The sequence below is a fragment of the Rhinoderma darwinii genome, unplaced genomic scaffold (assembly GCF_050947455.1).
Source record: "Rhinoderma darwinii isolate aRhiDar2 unplaced genomic scaffold, aRhiDar2.hap1 Scaffold_4067, whole genome shotgun sequence".
NCBI classification, from domain to species: Eukaryota; Metazoa; Chordata; class Amphibia; order Anura; family Rhinodermatidae; genus Rhinoderma; species Rhinoderma darwinii.
The window spans coordinates 1-17,792 of NW_027463649.1; the positions used below are offsets into that span (position 1 = coordinate 1).

Here is a 17,792-nt window from a genome sequence, read left to right on the forward strand (position 1 = left end):
TGTGAAATGCCGGAAACACAGAAACACAGAAGACACACACACACACACACACACACACACACACACACACACACACACACACACACACACACACACACAACAAGAGGTGGCAATGTATTAATTAATTGCATTTAATAAATGAGCTCATTATCACACATGACTGTACAAATGCATTGTCCAACAGGTGTTGAAATAATGGGATTAAAAGGGAGATCCCATCAGAAAGACAAAAACAATAGCAAACACAAATAGCACTTTTGGAATCTGATTTTAGTCAACACATAAGGGAAGGGTGCACCGGTCCTGGAAATACTGCAATACCAGGTCAATGCGTGGAGTGGACAGAGCAAGCTCTATTTCCATCTCCCTGTTCTAAAAATCCATTTAATATATGGTCCCCAGATAGGGGACGTATCAGATATTAAACTGATAAGAACAGATACTACACTTGATCTTAGCCAAAAGGCCGAGAAGCGATAACCCGAGCGGCCCTTGCCTTGCCCGAGCCTGTCCCATACTGCTGTTCACCCCTTGCAGCGATTGATTCAGCCTACTCCTAGGCAATTCCATGGGGCCCTGCAGGCTCACACACATTTACAGCTACTAAGCGGGAGGGAGGTGAATAAAGGCCGGAGAGGAAGCTACACAGGATTTGCTTCTTTTGCTTGCACCACAATGCAGTGCTGAAAGAGGAGGAATCTACATAAAAACGCCTTCCTGGCAACGCCCAAATGCCCTCCTGCCATGCAGATAAACACTGGCAGCGGCAGCAAGTGCATGCCCACAGCCACCCCTTGTTCCTTCACACCTTGTATCAGCTGTAATCCAGTCCAGTCCAGTCCAGTGCTGCCTGCTGAGCAGCACTGACCAACACTGCCTGGGCCCAGGCTTTTATCTATCTCTGAGGCAGGCCCCATTATGATGTCAGAAAGCTGGCTCTGGAATCCTGAGGGCTCCACTATGACACGTGCAAAGTTCCGTCTGAACTTTATATAAGACGGTGCGGCTCAGTCAGTCACTCAGTGTTGCCTGAGAGGGCAACACTGCAACAGCCGGCCGCCAGGCTGTCTTTTTTTTGCACATTTATTTGCCTCCAGGAGGCCACAAGAGGGAGACAAGGGACTGCAAAATGGAAAATAGGCATCCACCAACTTTTACAGACAACTTCTCTTTGCTCCTACAACCTCCATCCTTGCACAGTTTGTTATTCTTCCAGGTAACATAGTAACAAATCCAAATTGCTGCTCTCTTTGTAGGCAAGCAAGGGTTTGTTGCAACTGCAATTCTTACTTCTTCTTGGAAATGTAGGGACGACAGTACATTCCATCACATCCATCTAGTGTACACAGGTAGGTCCATTGTGGCGGGCGGGCTGCTTTAATGGCTGTTTGCTGTTCCCCCTACTCCACTCCACTATTTGACTGTGGTGCTGCATCAATCAATCAGTGGCTGGCTCAGGTGCAGCTCTTTAACCTACCTAAAAGGGAGGGCGGAGAGAAGACAAGGAAGGTGAATGAGCTGTTCCAATGTGAAATGCCGGAAACACAGAAACACAGAAGACACACACACACACACACACACACACACACACACACACACACACACACACACACACACACACACACACACACAACAAGAGGTGGCAATGTATTAATTAATTGCATTTAATAAATGAGCTCATTATCACACATGACTGTACAAATGCATTGTCCAACAGGTGTTGAAATAATGGGATTAAAAGGGGAGATCCCATCAGAAAGACAAAAACAATAGCAAACACAAATAGCACTTTTGGAATCTGATTTTAGTCAACACATAAGGGAAGGGTGCACCGGTCCTGGAAATACTGCAATACCAGGTCAATGCGTGGAGTGGACAGAGCAAGCTCTATTTCCATCTCCCTGTTCTAAAAATCCATTTAATATATGGTCCCCAGATAGGGGACGTATCAGATATTAAACTGATAAGAACAGATACTACACTTGATCTTAGCCAAAAGGCCGAGAAGCGATAACCCGAGCGGCCCTTGCCTTGCCCGAGCCTGTCCCATACTGCTGTTCACCCCTTGCAGCGATTGATTCAGCCTACTCCTAGGCAATTCCATGGGGCCCTGCAGGCCTCACACACATTTACAGCTACTAAGCGGGAGGGAGGTGAATAAAGGCCGGAGAGGAAGCTACACAGGATTTGCTTCTTTTGCTTGCACCACAATGCAGTGCTGAAAGAGGAGGAATCTACATAAAAACGCCTTCCTGGCAACGCCCAAATGCCCTCCTGCCATGCAGATAAACACTGGCAGCGGCAGCAAGTGCATGCCCACAGCCACCCCTTGTTCCTTCACACCTTGTATCAGCTGTAATCCAGTCCAGTCCAGTCAGTGCTGCCTGCTGAGCAGCACTGACCAACACTGCCTGGGCCCAGGCTTTTATCTATCTCTGAGGCAGGCCCCATTATGATGTCAGAAAGCTGGCTCTGGAATCCTGAGGGCTCCACTATGACACGTGCAAAGTTCCGTCTGAACTTTATATAAGACGGTGCGGCTCAGTCAGTCACTCAGTGTTGCCTGAGAGGGCAACACTGCAACAGCCGGCCGCCAGGCTGTCTTTTTTTTGCACATTTATTTGCCTCCAGGAGGCCACAAGAGGGAGACAAGGGACTGCAAAATGGAAAATAGGCATCCACCAACTTTACAGACAACTTCTCTTTGCTCCTACAACCTCCATCCTTGCACAGTTTGTTATTCTTCCAGGTAACATAGTAACAAATCCAAATTGCTGCTCTCTTTGTAGGCAAGCAAGGGTTTGTTGCAACTGCAATTCTTACTTCTTCTTGGAAATGTAGGGACGACAGTACATTCCATCACATCCATCTAGTGTACACAGGTAGGTCCATTGTGGCGGGCGGGCTGCTTTAATGGCTGTTTGCTGTTCCCCCTACTCCACTCCACTATTTGACTGTGGTGCTGCATCAATCAATCAGTGGCTGGCTCAGGTGCAGCTCTTTAACCTACCTAAAAGGGAGGGCGGAGAGAAGACAAGGAAGGTGAATGAGCTGTTCCAATGTGAAATGCCGGAAACACAGAAACACAGAAGACACACACACACACACACACACACACACACACACACACACACACACACACACACACACACACAACAAGAGGTGGCAATGTATTAATTAATTGCATTTAATAAATGAGCTCATTATCACACATGACTGTACAAATGCATTGTCCAACAGGTGTTGAAATAATGGGATTAAAAGGGGAGATCCCATCAGAAAGACAAAAACAATAGCAACACAAATAGCACTTTTGGAATCTGATTTTAGTCAACACATAAGGGAAGGGTGCACCGGTCCTGGAAATACTGCAATACCAGGTCAATGCGTGGAGTGGACAGAGCAAGCTCTATTTCCATCTCCCTGTTCTAAAATCCATTTAATATATGGTCCCCAGATAGGGGACGTATCAGATATTAAACTGATAAGAACAGATACTACACTTGATCTTAGCCAAAAGGCCGAGAAGCGATAACCCGAGCGGCCCTTGCCTTGCCCGAGCCTGTCCCATACTGCTGTTCACCCCTTGCAGCGATTGATTCAGCCTACTCCTAGGCAATTCCATGGGGCCCTGCAGGCTCACACACATTTACAGCTACTAAGCGGGAGGGAGGTGAATAAAGGCCGGAGAGGAAGCTACACAGGATTTGCTTCTTTTGCTTGCACCACAATGCAGTGCTGAAAGAGGAGGAATCTACATAAAAACGCCTTCCTGGCAACGCCCAAATGCCCTCCTGCCATGCAGATAAACACTGGCAGCGGCAGCAAGTGCATGCCCACAGCCACCCCTTGTTCCTTCACACCTTGTATCAGCTGTAATCCAGTCCAGTCCAGTCCAGTGCTGCCTGCTGAGCAGCACTGACCAACACTGCCTGGGCCCAGGCTTTTATCTATCTCTGAGGCAGGCCCCATTATGATGTCAGAAAGCTGGCTCTGGAATCCTGAGGGCTCCACTATGACACGTGCAAAGTTCCGTCTGAACTTTATATAAGACGGTGCGGCTCAGTCAGTCACTCAGTGTTGCCTGAGAGGGCAACACTGCAACAGCCGGCCGCCAGGCTGTCTTTTTTTTGCACATTTATTTGCCTCCAGGAGGCCACAAGAGGGAGACAAGGGACTGCAAAATGGAAAATAGGCATCCACCAACTTTACAGACAACTTCTCTTTGCTCCTACAACCTCCATCCTTGCACAGTTTGTTATTCTTCCAGGTAACATAGTAACAAATCCAAATTGCTGCTCTCTTTGTAGGCAAGCAAGGGTTTGTTGCAACTGCAATTCTTACTTCTTCTTGGAAATGTAGGGACGACAGTACATTCCATCACATCCATCTAGTGTACACAGGTAGGTCCATTGTGGCGGGCGGGCTGCTTTAATGGCTGTTTGCTGTTCCCCCTACTCCACTCCACTATTTGACTGTGGTGCTGCATCAATCAATCAGTGGCTGGCTCAGGTGCAGCTCTTTAACCTACCTAAAAGGGAGGGCGGAGAGAAGACAAGGAAGGTGAATGAGCTGTTCCAATGTGAAATGCCGGAAACACAGAAACACAGAAGACACACACACACACACACACACACACACACACACACACACACACACACACACACACACACACACACACACACACAACAAGAGGTGGCAATGTATTAATTAATTGCATTTAATAAATGAGCTCATTATCACACATGACTGTACAAATGCATTGTCCAACAGGTGTTGAAATAATGGGATTAAAAGGGGAGATCCCATCAGAAAGACAAAAACAATAGCAAACACAAATAGCACTTTTGGAATCTGATTTTAGTCAACACATAAGGGAAGGGTGCACCGGTCCTGGAAATACTGCAATACCAGGTCAATGCGTGGAGTGGACAGAGCAAGCTCTATTTCCATCTCCCTGTTCTAAAAATCCATTTAATATATGGTCCCCAGATAGGGGACGTATCAGATATTAAACTGATAAGAACAGATACTACACTTGATCTTAGCCAAAAGGCCGAGAAGCGATAACCCGAGCGGCCCTTGCCTTGCCCGAGCCTGTCCCATACTGCTGTTCACCCCTTGCAGCGATTGATTCAGCCTACTCCTAGGCAATTCCATGGGGCCCTGCAGGCTCACACACATTTACAGCTACTAAGCGGGAGGGAGGTGAATAAAGGCCGGAGAGGAAGCTACACAGGATTTGCTTCTTTTGCTTGCACCACAATGCAGTGCTGAAAGAGGAGGAATCTACATAAAAACGCCTTCCTGGCAACGCCCAAATGCCCTCCTGCCATGCAGATAAACACTGGCAGCGGCAGCAAGTGCATGCCCACAGCCACCCCTTGTTCCTTCACACCTTGTATCAGCTGTAATCCAGTCCAGTCCAGTCCAGTGCTGCCTGCTGAGCAGCACTGACCAACACTGCCTGGGCCCAGGCTTTTATCTATCTCTGAGGCAGGCCCCATTATGATGTCAGAAAGCTGGCTCTGGAATCCTGAGGGCTCCACTATGACACGTGCAAAGTTCCGTCTGAACTTTATATAAGACGGTGCGGCTCAGTCAGTCACTCAGTGTTGCCTGAGAGGGCAACACTGCAACAGCCGGCCGCCAGGCTGTCTTTTTTTTGCACATTTATTTGCCTCCAGGAGGCCACAAGAGGGAGACAAGGGACTGCAAAATGGAAAATAGGCATCCACCAACTTTACAGACAACTTCTCTTTGCTCCTACAACCTCCATCCTTGCACAGTTTGTTATTCTTCCAGGTAACATAGTAACAAATCCAAATTGCTGCTCTCTTTGTAGGCAAGCAAGGGTTTGTTGCAACTGCAATTCTTACTTCTTCTTGGAAATGTAGGGACGACAGTACATTCCATCACATCCATCTAGTGTACACAGGTAGGTCCATTGTGGCGGGCGGGCTGCTTTAATGGCTGTTTGCTGTTCCCCCTACTCCACTCCACTATTTGACTGTGGTGCTGCATCAATCAATCAGTGGCTGGCTCAGGTGCAGCTCTTTAACCTACCTAAAAGGGAGGGCGGAGAGAAGACAAGGAAGGTGAATGAGCTGTTCCAATGTGAAATGCCGGAAACACAGAAACACAGAAGACACACACACACACACACACACACACACACACACACACACACACACACACACACACACACACACACACACACAACAAGAGGTGGCAATGTATTAATTAATTGCATTTAATAAATGAGCTCATTATCACACATGACTGTACAAATGCATTGTCCAACAGGTGTTGAAATAATGGGATTAAAAGGGGAGATCCCATCAGAAAGACAAAAACAATAGCAAACACAAATAGCACTTTTGGAATCTGATTTTAGTCAACACATAAGGGAAGGGTGCACCGGTCCTGGAAATACTGCAATACCAGGTCAATGCGTGGAGTGGACAGAGCAAGCTCTATTTCCATCTCCCTGTTCTAAAAATCCATTTAATATATGGTCCCCAGATAGGGGACGTATCAGATATTAAACTGATAAGAACAGATACTACACTTGATCTTAGCCAAAAGGCCGAGAAGCGATAACCCGAGCGGCCCTTGCCTTGCCCGAGCCTGTCCCATACTGCTGTTCACCCCTTGCAGCGATTGATTCAGCCTACTCCTAGGCAATTCCATGGGGCCCTGCAGGCTCACACACATTTACAGCTACTAAGCGGGAGGGAGGTGAATAAAGGCCGGAGAGGAAGCTACACAGGATTTGCTTCTTTTGCTTGCACCACAATGCAGTGCTGAAAGAGGAGGAATCTACATAAAAACGCCTTCCTGGCAACGCCCAAATGCCCTCCTGCCATGCAGATAAACACTGGCAGCGGCAGCAAGTGCATGCCCACAGCCACCCCTTGTTCCTTCACACCTTGTATCAGCTGTAATCCAGTCCAGTCCAGTCCAGTGCTGCCTGCTGAGCAGCACTGACCAACACTGCCTGGGCCCAGGCTTTTATCTATCTCTGAGGCAGGCCCCATTATGATGTCAGAAAGCTGGCTCTGGAATCCTGAGGGCTCCACTATGACACGTGCAAAGTTCCGTCTGAACTTTATATAAGACGGTGCGGCTCAGTCAGTCACTCAGTGTTGCCTGAGAGGGCAACACTGCAACAGCCGGCCGCCAGGCTGTCTTTTTTTTGCACATTTATTTGCCTCCAGGAGGCCACAAGAGGGAGACAAGGGACTGCAAAATGGAAAATAGGCATCCACCAACTTTACAGACAACTTCTCTTTGCTCCTACAACCTCCATCCTTGCACAGTTTGTTATTCTTCCAGGTAACATAGTAACAAATCCAAATTGCTGCTCTCTTTGTAGGCAAGCAAGGGTTTGTTGCAACTGCAATTCTTACTTCTTCTTGGAAATGTAGGGACGACAGTACATTCCATCACATCCATCTAGTGTACACAGGTAGGTCCATTGTGGCGGGCGGGCTGCTTTAATGGCTGTTTGCTGTTCCCCCTACTCCACTCCACTATTTGACTGTGGTGCTGCATCAATCAATCAGTGGCTGGCTCAGGTGCAGCTCTTTAACCTACCTAAAAGGGAGGGCGGAGAGAAGACAAGGAAGGTGAATGAGCTGTTCCAATGTGAAATGCCGGAAACACAGAAACACAGAAGACACACACACACACACACACACACACACACACACACACACACACACACACACACACACACACACACACACACACACACAACAAGAGGTGGCAATGTATTAATTAATTGCATTTAATAAATGAGCTCATTATCACACATGACTGTACAAATGCATTGTCCAACAGGTGTTGAAATAATGGGATTAAAAGGGGAGATCCCATCAGAAAGACAAAAACAATAGCAAACACAAATAGCACTTTTGGAATCTGATTTTAGTCAACACATAAGGGAAGGGTGCACCGGTCCTGGAAATACTGCAATACCAGGTCAATGCGTGGAGTGGACAGAGCAAGCTCTATTTCCATCTCCCTGTTCTAAAAATCCATTTAATATATGGTCCCCAGATAGGGGACGTATCAGATATTAAACTGATAAGAACAGATACTACACTTGATCTTAGCCAAAAGGCCGAGAAGCGATAACCCGAGCGGCCCTTGCCTTGCCCGAGCCTGTCCCATACTGCTGTTCACCCCTTGCAGCGATTGATTCAGCCTACTCCTAGGCAATTCCATGGGGCCCTGCAGGCTCACACACATTTACAGCTACTAAGCGGGAGGGAGGTGAATAAAGGCCGGAGAGGAAGCTACACAGGATTTGCTTCTTTTGCTTGCACCACAATGCAGTGCTGAAAGAGGAGGAATCTACATAAAAACGCCTTCCTGGCAACGCCCAAATGCCCTCCTGCCATGCAGATAAACACTGGCAGCGGCAGCAAGTGCATGCCCACAGCCACCCCTTGTTCCTTCACACCTTGTATCAGCTGTAATCCAGTCCAGTCCAGTCCAGTGCTGCCTGCTGAGCAGCACTGACCAACACTGCCTGGGCCCAGGCTTTTATCTATCTCTGAGGCAGGCCCCATTATGATGTCAGAAAGCTGGCTCTGGAATCCTGAGGGCTCCACTATGACACGTGCAAAGTTCCGTCTGAACTTTATATAAGACGGTGCGGCTCAGTCAGTCACTCAGTGTTGCCTGAGAGGGCAACACTGCAACAGCCGGCCGCCAGGCTGTCTTTTTTTTGCACATTTATTTGCCTCCAGGAGGCCACAAGAGGGAGACAAGGGACTGCAAAATGGAAAATAGGCATCCACCAACTTTACAGACAACTTCTCTTTGCTCCTACAACCTCCATCCTTGCACAGTTTGTTATTCTTCCAGGTAACATAGTAACAAATCCAAATTGCTGCTCTCTTTGTAGGCAAGCAAGGGTTTGTTGCAACTGCAATTCTTACTTCTTCTTGGAAATGTAGGGACGACAGTACATTCCATCACATCCATCTAGTGTACACAGGTAGGTCCATTGTGGCGGGCGGGCTGCTTTAATGGCTGTTTGCTGTTCCCCCTACTCCACTCCACTATTTGACTGTGGTGCTGCATCAATCAATCAGTGGCTGGCTCAGGTGCAGCTCTTTAACCTACCTAAAAGGGAGGGCGGAGAGAAGACAAGGAAGGTGAATGAGCTGTTCCAATGTGAAATGCCGGAAACACAGAAACACAGAAGACACACACACACACACACACACACACACACACACACACACACACACACACACACACACACAACACACACACACACACAAGAGGTGGCAATGTATTAATTAATTGCATTTAATAAATGAGCTCATTATCACACATGACTGTACAAATGCATTGTCCAACAGGTGTTGAAATAATGGGATTAAAAGGGGAGATCCCATCAGAAAGACAAAAACAATAGCAAACACAAATAGCACTTTTGGAATCTGATTTTAGTCAACACATAAGGGAAGGGTGCACCGGTCCTGGAAATACTGCAATACCAGGTCAATGCGTGGAGTGGACAGAGCAAGCTCTATTTCCATCTCCCTGTTCTAAAAATCCATTTAATATATGGTCCCCAGATAGGGGACGTATCAGATATTAAACTGATAAGAACAGATACTACACTTGATCTTAGCCAAAAGGCCGAGAAGCGATAACCCGAGCGGCCCTTGCCTTGCCCGAGCCTGTCCCATACTGCTGTTCACCCCTTGCAGCGATTGATTCAGCCTACTCCTAGGCAATTCCATGGGGCCCTGCAGGCTCACACACATTTACAGCTACTAAGCGGGAGGGAGGTGAATAAAGGCCGGAGAGGAAGCTACACAGGATTTGCTTCTTTTGCTTGCACCACAATGCAGTGCTGAAAGAGGAGGAATCTACATAAAAACGCCTTCCTGGCAACGCCCAAATGCCCCTCCTGCCATGCAGATAAACACTGGCAGCGGCAGCAAGTGCATGCCCACAGCCACCCCTTGTTCTTCACACCTTGTATCAGCTGTAATCCAGTCCAGTCCAGTCCAGTGCTGCCTGCTGAGCAGCACTGACCAACACTGCCTGGGCCCAGGCTTTTATCTATCTCTGAGGCAGGCCCCATTATGATTGTCAGAAAGCTGGCTCTGGAATCCTGAGGGCTCCACTATGACACGTGCAAAGTTCCGTCTGAACTTTATATAAGACGGTGCGGCTCAGTCAGTCACTCAGTGTTGCCTGAGAGGGCAACACTGCAACAGCCGGCCGCCAGGCTGTCTTTTTTTTGCACATTTATTTGCCTCCAGGAGGCCACAAGAGGGAGACAAGGGACTGCAAAATGGAAAATAGGCATCCACCAACTTTACAGACAACTTCTCTTTGCTCCTACAACCTCCATCCTTGCACAGTTTGTTATTCTTCCAGGTAACATAGTAACAAATCCAAATTGCTGCTCTCTTTGTAGGCAAGCAAGGGTTTGTTGCAACTGCAATTCTTACTTCTTCTTGAAATGTAGGGACGACAGTACATTCCATCACATCCATCTAGTGTACACAGGTAGGTCCATTGTGGCGGGCGGGCTGCTTTAATGGCTGTTTGCTGTTCCCCCTACTCCACTCCACTATTTGACTGTGGTGCTGCATCAATCAATCAGTGGCTGGCTCAGGTGCAGCTCTTTAACCTACCTAAAAGGGAGGGCGGAGAGAAGACAAGGAAGGTGAATGAGCTGTTCCAATGTGAAATGCCGGAAACACAGAAACACAGAAGACACACACACACACACACACACACACACACACACACACACACACACACACACACACACACACACACACACACACAACAAGAGGTGGCAATGTATTAATTAATTGCATTTAATAAATGAGCTCATTATCACACATGACTGTACAAATGCATTGTCCAACAGGTGTTGAAATAATGGGATTAAAAGGGGAGATCCCATCAGAAAGACAAAAACAATAGCAAACACAAATAGCACTTTTGGAATCTGATTTTAGTCAACACATAAGGGAAGGGTGCACCGGTCCTGGAAATACTGCAATACCAGGTCAATGCGTGGAGTGGACAGAGCAAGCTCTATTTCCATCTCCCTGTTCTAAAAATCCATTTAATATATGGTCCCCAGATAGGGGACGTATCAGATATTAAACTGATAAGAACAGATACTACACTTGATCTTAGCCAAAAGGCCGAGAAGCGATAACCCGAGCGGCCCTTGCCTTGCCCGAGCCTGTCCCATACTGCTGTTCACCCCTTGCAGCGATTGATTCAGCCTACTCCTAGGCAATTCCATGGGGCCCTGCAGGCTCACACACATTTACAGCTACTAAGCGGGAGGGAGGTGAATAAAGGCCGGAGAGGAAGCTACACAGGATTTGCTTCTTTTGCTTGCACCACAATGCAGTGCTGAAAGAGGAGGAATCTACATAAAAACGCCTTCCTGGCAACGCCCAAATGCCCTCCTGCCATGCAGATAAACACTGGCAGCGGCAGCAAGTGCATGCCCACAGCCACCCCTTGTTCCTTCACACCTTGTATCAGCTGTAATCCAGTCCAGTCCAGTCCAGTGCTGCCTGCTGAGCAGCACTGACCAACACTGCCTGGGCCCAGGCTTTTATCTATCTCTGAGGCAGGCCCCATTATGATGTCAGAAAGCTGGCTCTGGAATCCTGAGGGCTCCACTATGACACGTGCAAAGTTCCGTCTGAACTTTATATAAGACGGTGCGGCTCAGTCAGTCACTCAGTGTTGCCTGAGAGGGCAACACTGCAACAGCCGGCCGCCAGGCTGTCTTTTTTTTGCACATTTATTTGCCTCCAGGAGGCCACAAGAGGGAGACAAGGGACTGCAAAATGGAAAATAGGCATCCACCAACTTTACAGACAACTTCTCTTTGCTCCTACAACCTCCATCCTTGCACAGTTTGTTATTCTTCCAGGTAACATAGTAACAAATCCAAATTGCTGCTCTCTTTGTAGGCAAGCAAGGGTTTGTTGCAACTGCAATTCTTACTTCTTCTTGGAAATGTAGGGACGACAGTACATTCCATCACATCCATCTAGTGTACACAGGTAGGTCCATTGTGGCGGGCGGGCTGCTTTAATGGCTGTTTGCTGTTCCCCCTACTCCACTCCACTATTTGACTGTGGTGCTGCATCAATCAATCAGTGGCTGGCTCAGGTGCAGCTCTTTAACCTACCTAAAAGGGAGGGCGGAGAGAAGACAAGGAAGGTGAATGAGCTGTTCCAATGTGAAATGCCGGAAACACAGAAACACAGAAGACACACACACACACACACACACACACACACACACACACACACACACACACACACACACACACACACACACACACACAACAAGAGGTGGCAATGTATTAATTAATTGCATTTAATAAATGAGCTCATTATCACACATGACTGTACAAATGCATTGTCCAACAGGTGTTGAAATAATGGGATTAAAAGGGGAGATCCCATCAGAAAGACAAAAACAATAGCAAACACAAATAGCACTTTTGGAATCTGATTTTAGTCAACACATAAGGGAAGGGTGCACCGGTCCTGGAAATACTGCAATACCAGGTCAATGCGTGGAGTGGACAGAGCAAGCTCTATTTCCATCTCCCTGTTCTAAAAATCCATTTAATATATGGTCCCCAGATAGGGGACGTATCAGATATTAAACTGATAAGAACAGATACTACACTTGATCTTAGCCAAAAGGCCGAGAAGCGATAACCCGAGCGGCCCTTGCCTTGCCCGAGCCTGTCCCATACTGCTGTTCACCCCTTGCAGCGATTGATTCAGCCTACTCCTAGGCAATTCCATGGGGCCCTGCAGGCTCACACACATTTACAGCTACTAAGCGGGAGGGAGGTGAATAAAGGCCGGAGAGGAAGCTACACAGGATTTGCTTCTTTTGCTTGCACCACAATGCAGTGCTGAAAGAGGAGGAATCTACATAAAAACGCCTTCCTGGCAACGCCCAAATGCCCTCCTGCCATGCAGATAAACACTGGCAGCGGCAGCAAGTGCATGCCCACAGCCACCCCTTGTTCCTTCACACCTTGTATCAGCTGTAATCCAGTCCAGTCCAGTCCAGTGCTGCCTGCTGAGCAGCACTGACCAACACTGCCTGGGCCCAGGCTTTTATCTATCTCTGAGGCAGGCCCCATTATGATGTCAGAAAGCTGGCTCTGGAATCCTGAGGGCTCCACTATGACACGTGCAAAGTTCCGTCTGAACTTTATATAAGACGGTGCGGCTCAGTCAGTCACTCAGTGTTGCCTGAGAGGGCAACACTGCAACAGCCGGCCGCCAGGCTGTCTTTTTTTTGCACATTTATTTGCCTCCAGGAGGCCACAAGAGGGAGACAAGGGACTGCAAAATGGAAAATAGGCATCCACCAACTTTACAGACAACTTCTCTTTGCTCCTACAACCTCCATCCTTGCACAGTTTGTTATTCTTCCAGGTAACATAGTAACAAATCCAAATTGCTGCTCTCTTTGTAGGCAAGCAAGGGTTTGTTGCAACTGCAATTCTTACTTCTTCTTGGAAATGTAGGGACGACAGTACATTCCATCACATCCATCTAGTGTACACAGGTAGGTCCATTGTGGCGGGCGGGCTGCTTTAATGGCTGTTTGCTGTTCCCCCTACTCCACTCCACTATTTGACTGTGGTGCTGCATCAATCAATCAGTGGCTGGCTCAGGTGCAGCTCTTTAACCTACCTAAAAGGGAGGGCGGAGAGAAGACAAGGAAGGTGAATGAGCTGTTCCAATGTGAAATGCCGGAAACACAGAAACACAGAAGACACACACACACACACACACACACACACACACACACACACACACACACACACACACACACACACACACACACACAACAAGAGGTGGCAATGTATTAATTAATTGCATTTAATAAATGAGCTCATTATCACACATGACTGTACAAATGCATTGTCCAACAGGTGTTGAAATAATGGGATTAAAAGGGGAGATCCCATCAGAAAGACAAAAACAATAGCAAACACAAATAGCACTTTTGGAATCTGATTTTAGTCAACACATAAGGGAAGGGTGCACCGGTCCTGGAAATACTGCAATACCAGGTCAATGCGTGGAGTGGACAGAGCAAGCTCTATTTCCATCTCCCTGTTCTAAAAATCCATTTAATATATGGTCCCCAGATAGGGGACGTATCAGATATTAAACTGATAAGAACAGATACTACACTTGATCTTAGCCAAAAGGCCGAGAAGCGATAACCCGAGCGGCCCTTGCCTTGCCCGAGCCTGTCCCATACTGCTGTTCACCCCCTTGCAGCGATTGATTCAGCCTACTCCTAGGCAATTCCATGGGGCCCTGCAGGCTCACACACATTTACAGCTACTAAGCGGGAGGGAGGTGAATAAAGGCCGGAGAGGAAGCTACACAGGATTTGCTTCTTTTGCTTGCACCACAATGCAGTGCTGAAAGAGGAGGAATCTACATAAAAACGCCTTCCTGGCAACGCCCAAATGCCCTCCTGCCATGCAGATAAACACTGGCAGCGGCAGCAAGTGCATGCCCACAGCCACCCCTTGTTCCTTCACACCTTGTATCAGCTGTAATCCAGTCCAGTCCAGTCCAGTGCTGCCTGCTGAGCAGCACTGACCAACACTGCCTGGGCCCAGGCTTTTATCTATCTCTGAGGCAGGCCCCATTATGATGTCAGAAAGCTGGCTCTGGAATCCTGAGGGCTCCACTATGACACGTGCAAAGTTCCGTCTGAACTTTATATAAGACGGTGCGGCTCAGTCAGTCACTCAGTGTTGCCTGAGAGGGCAACACTGCAACAGCCGGCCGCCAGGCTGTCTTTTTTTTGCACATTTATTTGCCTCCAGGAGGCCACAAGAGGGAGACAAGGGACTGCAAAATGGAAAATAGGCATCCACCAACTTTACAGACAACTTCTCTTTGCTCCTACAACCTCCATCCTTGCACAGTTTGTTATTCTTCCAGGTAACATAGTAACAAATCCAAATTGCTGCTCTCTTTGTAGGCAAGCAAGGGTTTGTTGCAACTGCAATTCTTACTTCTTCTTGGAAATGTAGGGACGACAGTACATTCCATCACATCCATCTAGTGTACACAGGTAGGTCCATTGTGGCGGGCGGGCTGCTTTAATGGCTGTTTGCTGTTCCCCCTACTCCACTCCACTATTTGACTGTGGTGCTGCATCAATCAATCAGTGGCTGGCTCAGGTGCAGCTCTTTAACCTACCTAAAAGGGAGGGCGGAGAGAAGACAAGGAAGGTGAATGAGCTGTTCCAATGTGAAATGCCGGAAACACAGAAACACAGAAGACACACACACACACACACACACACACACACACACACACACACACACACACACACACACACACACACACACACACAACAAGAGGTGGCAATGTATTAATTAATTGCATTTAATAAATGAGCTCATTATCACACATGACTGTACAAATGCATTGTCCAACAGGTGTTGAAATAATGGGATTAAAAGGGGAGATCCCATCAGAAAGACAAAAACAATAGCAAACACAAATAGCACTTTTGGAATCTGATTTTAGTCAACACATAAGGGAAGGGTGCACCGGTCCTGGAAATACTGCAATACCAGGTCAATGCGTGGAGTGGACAGAGCAAGCTCTATTTCCATCTCCCTGTTCTAAAAATCCATTTAATATATGGTCCCCAGATAGGGGACGTATCAGATATTAAACTGATAAGAACAGATACTACACTTGATCTTAGCCAAAAGGCCGAGAAGCGATAACCCGAGCGGCCCTTGCCTTGCCCGAGCCTGTCCCATACTGCTGTTCACCCCTTGCAGCGATTGATTCAGCCTACTCCTAGGCAATTCCATGGGGCCCTGCAGGCTCACACACATTTACAGCTACTAAGCGGGAGGGAGGTGAATAAAGGCCGGAGAGGAAGCTACACAGGATTTGCTTCTTTTGCTTGCACCACAATGCAGTGCTGAAAGAGGAGGAATCTACATAAAAACGCCTTCCTGGCAACGCCCAAATGCCCTCCTGCCATGCAGATAAACACTGGCAGCGGCAGCAAGTGCATGCCCACAGCCACCCCTTGTTCCTTCACACCTTGTATCAGCTGTAATCCAGTCCAGTCCAGTCCAGTGCTGCCTGCTGAGCAGCACTGACCAACACTGCCTGGGCCCAGGCTTTTATCTATCTCTGAGGCAGGCCCCATTATGATGTCAGAAAGCTGGCTCTGGAATCCTGAGGGCTCCACTATGACACGTGCAAAGTTCCGTCTGAACTTTATATAAGACGGTGCGGCTCAGTCAGTCACTCAGTGTTGCCTGAGAGGGCAACACTGCAACAGCCGGCCGCCAGGCTGTCTTTTTTTTGCACATTTATTTGCCTCCAGGAGGCCACAAGAGGGAGACAAGGGACTGCAAAATGGAAAATAGGCATCCACCAACTTTACAGACAACTTCTCTTTGCTCCTACAACCTCCATCCTTGCACAGTTTGTTATTCTTCCAGGTAACATAGTAACAAATCCAAATTGCTGCTCTCTTTGTAGGCAAGCAAGGGTTTGTTGCAACTGCAATTCTTACTTCTTCTTGGAAATGTAGGGACGACAGTACATTCCATCACATCCATCTAGTGTACACAGGTAGGTCCATTGTGGCGGGCGGGCTGCTTTAATGGCTGTTTGCTGTTCCCCCTACTCCACTCCACTATTTGACTGTGGTGCTGCATCAATCAATCAGTGGCTGGCTCAGGTGCAGCTCTTTAACCTACCTAAAAGGGAGGGCGGAGAGAAGACAAGGAAGGTGAATGAGCTGTTCCAATGTGAAATGCCGGAAACACAGAAACACAGAAGACACACACACACACACACACACACACACACACACACACACACACACACACACACACACACACACACACACACAACAAGAGGTGGCAATGTATTAATTAATTGCATTTAATAAATGAGCTCATTATCACACATGACTGTACAAATGCATTGTCCAACAGGTGTTGAAATAATGGGATTAAAAGGGGAGATCCCATCAGAAAGACAAAAACAATAGCAAACACAAATAGCACTTTTGGAATCTGATTTTAGTCAACACATAAGGGAAGGGTGCACCGGTCCTGGAAATACTGCAATACCAGGTCAATGCGTGGAGTGGACAGAGCAAGCTCTATTTCCATCTCCCTGTTCTAAAAATCCATTTAATATATGGTCCCCAGATAGGGGACGTATCAGATATTAAACTGATAAGAACAGATACTACACTTGATCTTAGCCAAAAGGCCGAGAAGCGATAACCCGAGCGGCCCTTGCCTTGCCCGAGCCTGTCCCATACTGCTGTTCACCCCTTGCAGCGATTGATTCAGCCTACTCCTAGGCAATTCCATGGGGCCCTGCAGGCTCACACACATTTACAGCTACTAAGCGGGAGGGAGGTGAATAAAGGCCGGAGAGGAAGCTACACAGGATTTGCTTCTTTTGCTTGCACCACAATGCAGTGCTGAAAGAGGAGGAATCTACATAAAAACGCCTTCCTGGCAACGCCCAAATGCCCTCCTGCCATGCAGATAAACACTGGCAGCGGCAGCAAGTGCATGCCCACAGCCACCCCTTGTTCCTTCACACCTTGTATCAGCTGTAATCCAGTCCAGTCCAGTCCAGTGCTGCCTGCTGAGCAGCACTGACCAACACTGCCTGGGCCCAGGCTTTTATCTATCTCTGAGGCAGGCCCCATTA

The 17,792-nt window shown here is 47.7% G+C and overlaps 12 non-coding genes across 12 annotated transcripts; all 12 read right to left on the reverse strand.

The window, feature by feature from the left end:
• Positions 1-287: 287 nt before the first annotated feature.
• Positions 288-478, reverse strand: LOC142709392 (U2 spliceosomal RNA). Its single transcript, XR_012868974.1, has one exon. It is a non-coding gene; the product is annotated as a U2 spliceosomal RNA (small nuclear RNA).
• A 1,343-nt stretch (positions 479-1,821) lies between these two features.
• LOC142709404 (U2 spliceosomal RNA) lies at positions 1,822-2,012 on the reverse strand. Its single transcript, XR_012868985.1, has one exon. It is a non-coding gene; the product is annotated as a U2 spliceosomal RNA (small nuclear RNA).
• Positions 2,013-3,343: 1,331 nt separating this feature from the next.
• LOC142709421 (U2 spliceosomal RNA) lies at positions 3,344-3,533 on the reverse strand. Its single transcript, XR_012869000.1, has one exon. It is a non-coding gene; the product is annotated as a U2 spliceosomal RNA (small nuclear RNA).
• Positions 3,534-4,877: 1,344 nt separating this feature from the next.
• On the reverse strand, positions 4,878-5,068 carry LOC142709416 (U2 spliceosomal RNA). The gene has a single exon (XR_012868996.1). It is a non-coding gene; the product is annotated as a U2 spliceosomal RNA (small nuclear RNA).
• A 1,342-nt stretch (positions 5,069-6,410) lies between these two features.
• LOC142709426 (U2 spliceosomal RNA) lies at positions 6,411-6,601 on the reverse strand. Its single transcript, XR_012869004.1, has one exon. It is a non-coding gene; the product is annotated as a U2 spliceosomal RNA (small nuclear RNA).
• Positions 6,602-7,949: 1,348 nt separating this feature from the next.
• Positions 7,950-8,140, reverse strand: LOC142709427 (U2 spliceosomal RNA). The gene has a single exon (XR_012869005.1). It is a non-coding gene; the product is annotated as a U2 spliceosomal RNA (small nuclear RNA).
• Positions 8,141-9,484: 1,344 nt separating this feature from the next.
• LOC142709393 (U2 spliceosomal RNA) lies at positions 9,485-9,675 on the reverse strand. The gene has a single exon (XR_012868975.1). It is a non-coding gene; the product is annotated as a U2 spliceosomal RNA (small nuclear RNA).
• Positions 9,676-11,019: 1,344 nt separating this feature from the next.
• Positions 11,020-11,210, reverse strand: LOC142709394 (U2 spliceosomal RNA). Its single transcript, XR_012868976.1, has one exon. It is a non-coding gene; the product is annotated as a U2 spliceosomal RNA (small nuclear RNA).
• A 1,346-nt stretch (positions 11,211-12,556) lies between these two features.
• Positions 12,557-12,747, reverse strand: LOC142709395 (U2 spliceosomal RNA). Its single transcript, XR_012868977.1, has one exon. It is a non-coding gene; the product is annotated as a U2 spliceosomal RNA (small nuclear RNA).
• Positions 12,748-14,091: 1,344 nt separating this feature from the next.
• On the reverse strand, positions 14,092-14,282 carry LOC142709396 (U2 spliceosomal RNA). The gene has a single exon (XR_012868978.1). It is a non-coding gene; the product is annotated as a U2 spliceosomal RNA (small nuclear RNA).
• Positions 14,283-15,627: 1,345 nt separating this feature from the next.
• On the reverse strand, positions 15,628-15,818 carry LOC142709397 (U2 spliceosomal RNA). The gene has a single exon (XR_012868979.1). It is a non-coding gene; the product is annotated as a U2 spliceosomal RNA (small nuclear RNA).
• A 1,342-nt stretch (positions 15,819-17,160) lies between these two features.
• On the reverse strand, positions 17,161-17,351 carry LOC142709399 (U2 spliceosomal RNA). The gene has a single exon (XR_012868980.1). It is a non-coding gene; the product is annotated as a U2 spliceosomal RNA (small nuclear RNA).
• Positions 17,352-17,792: the final 441 nt, after the last annotated feature.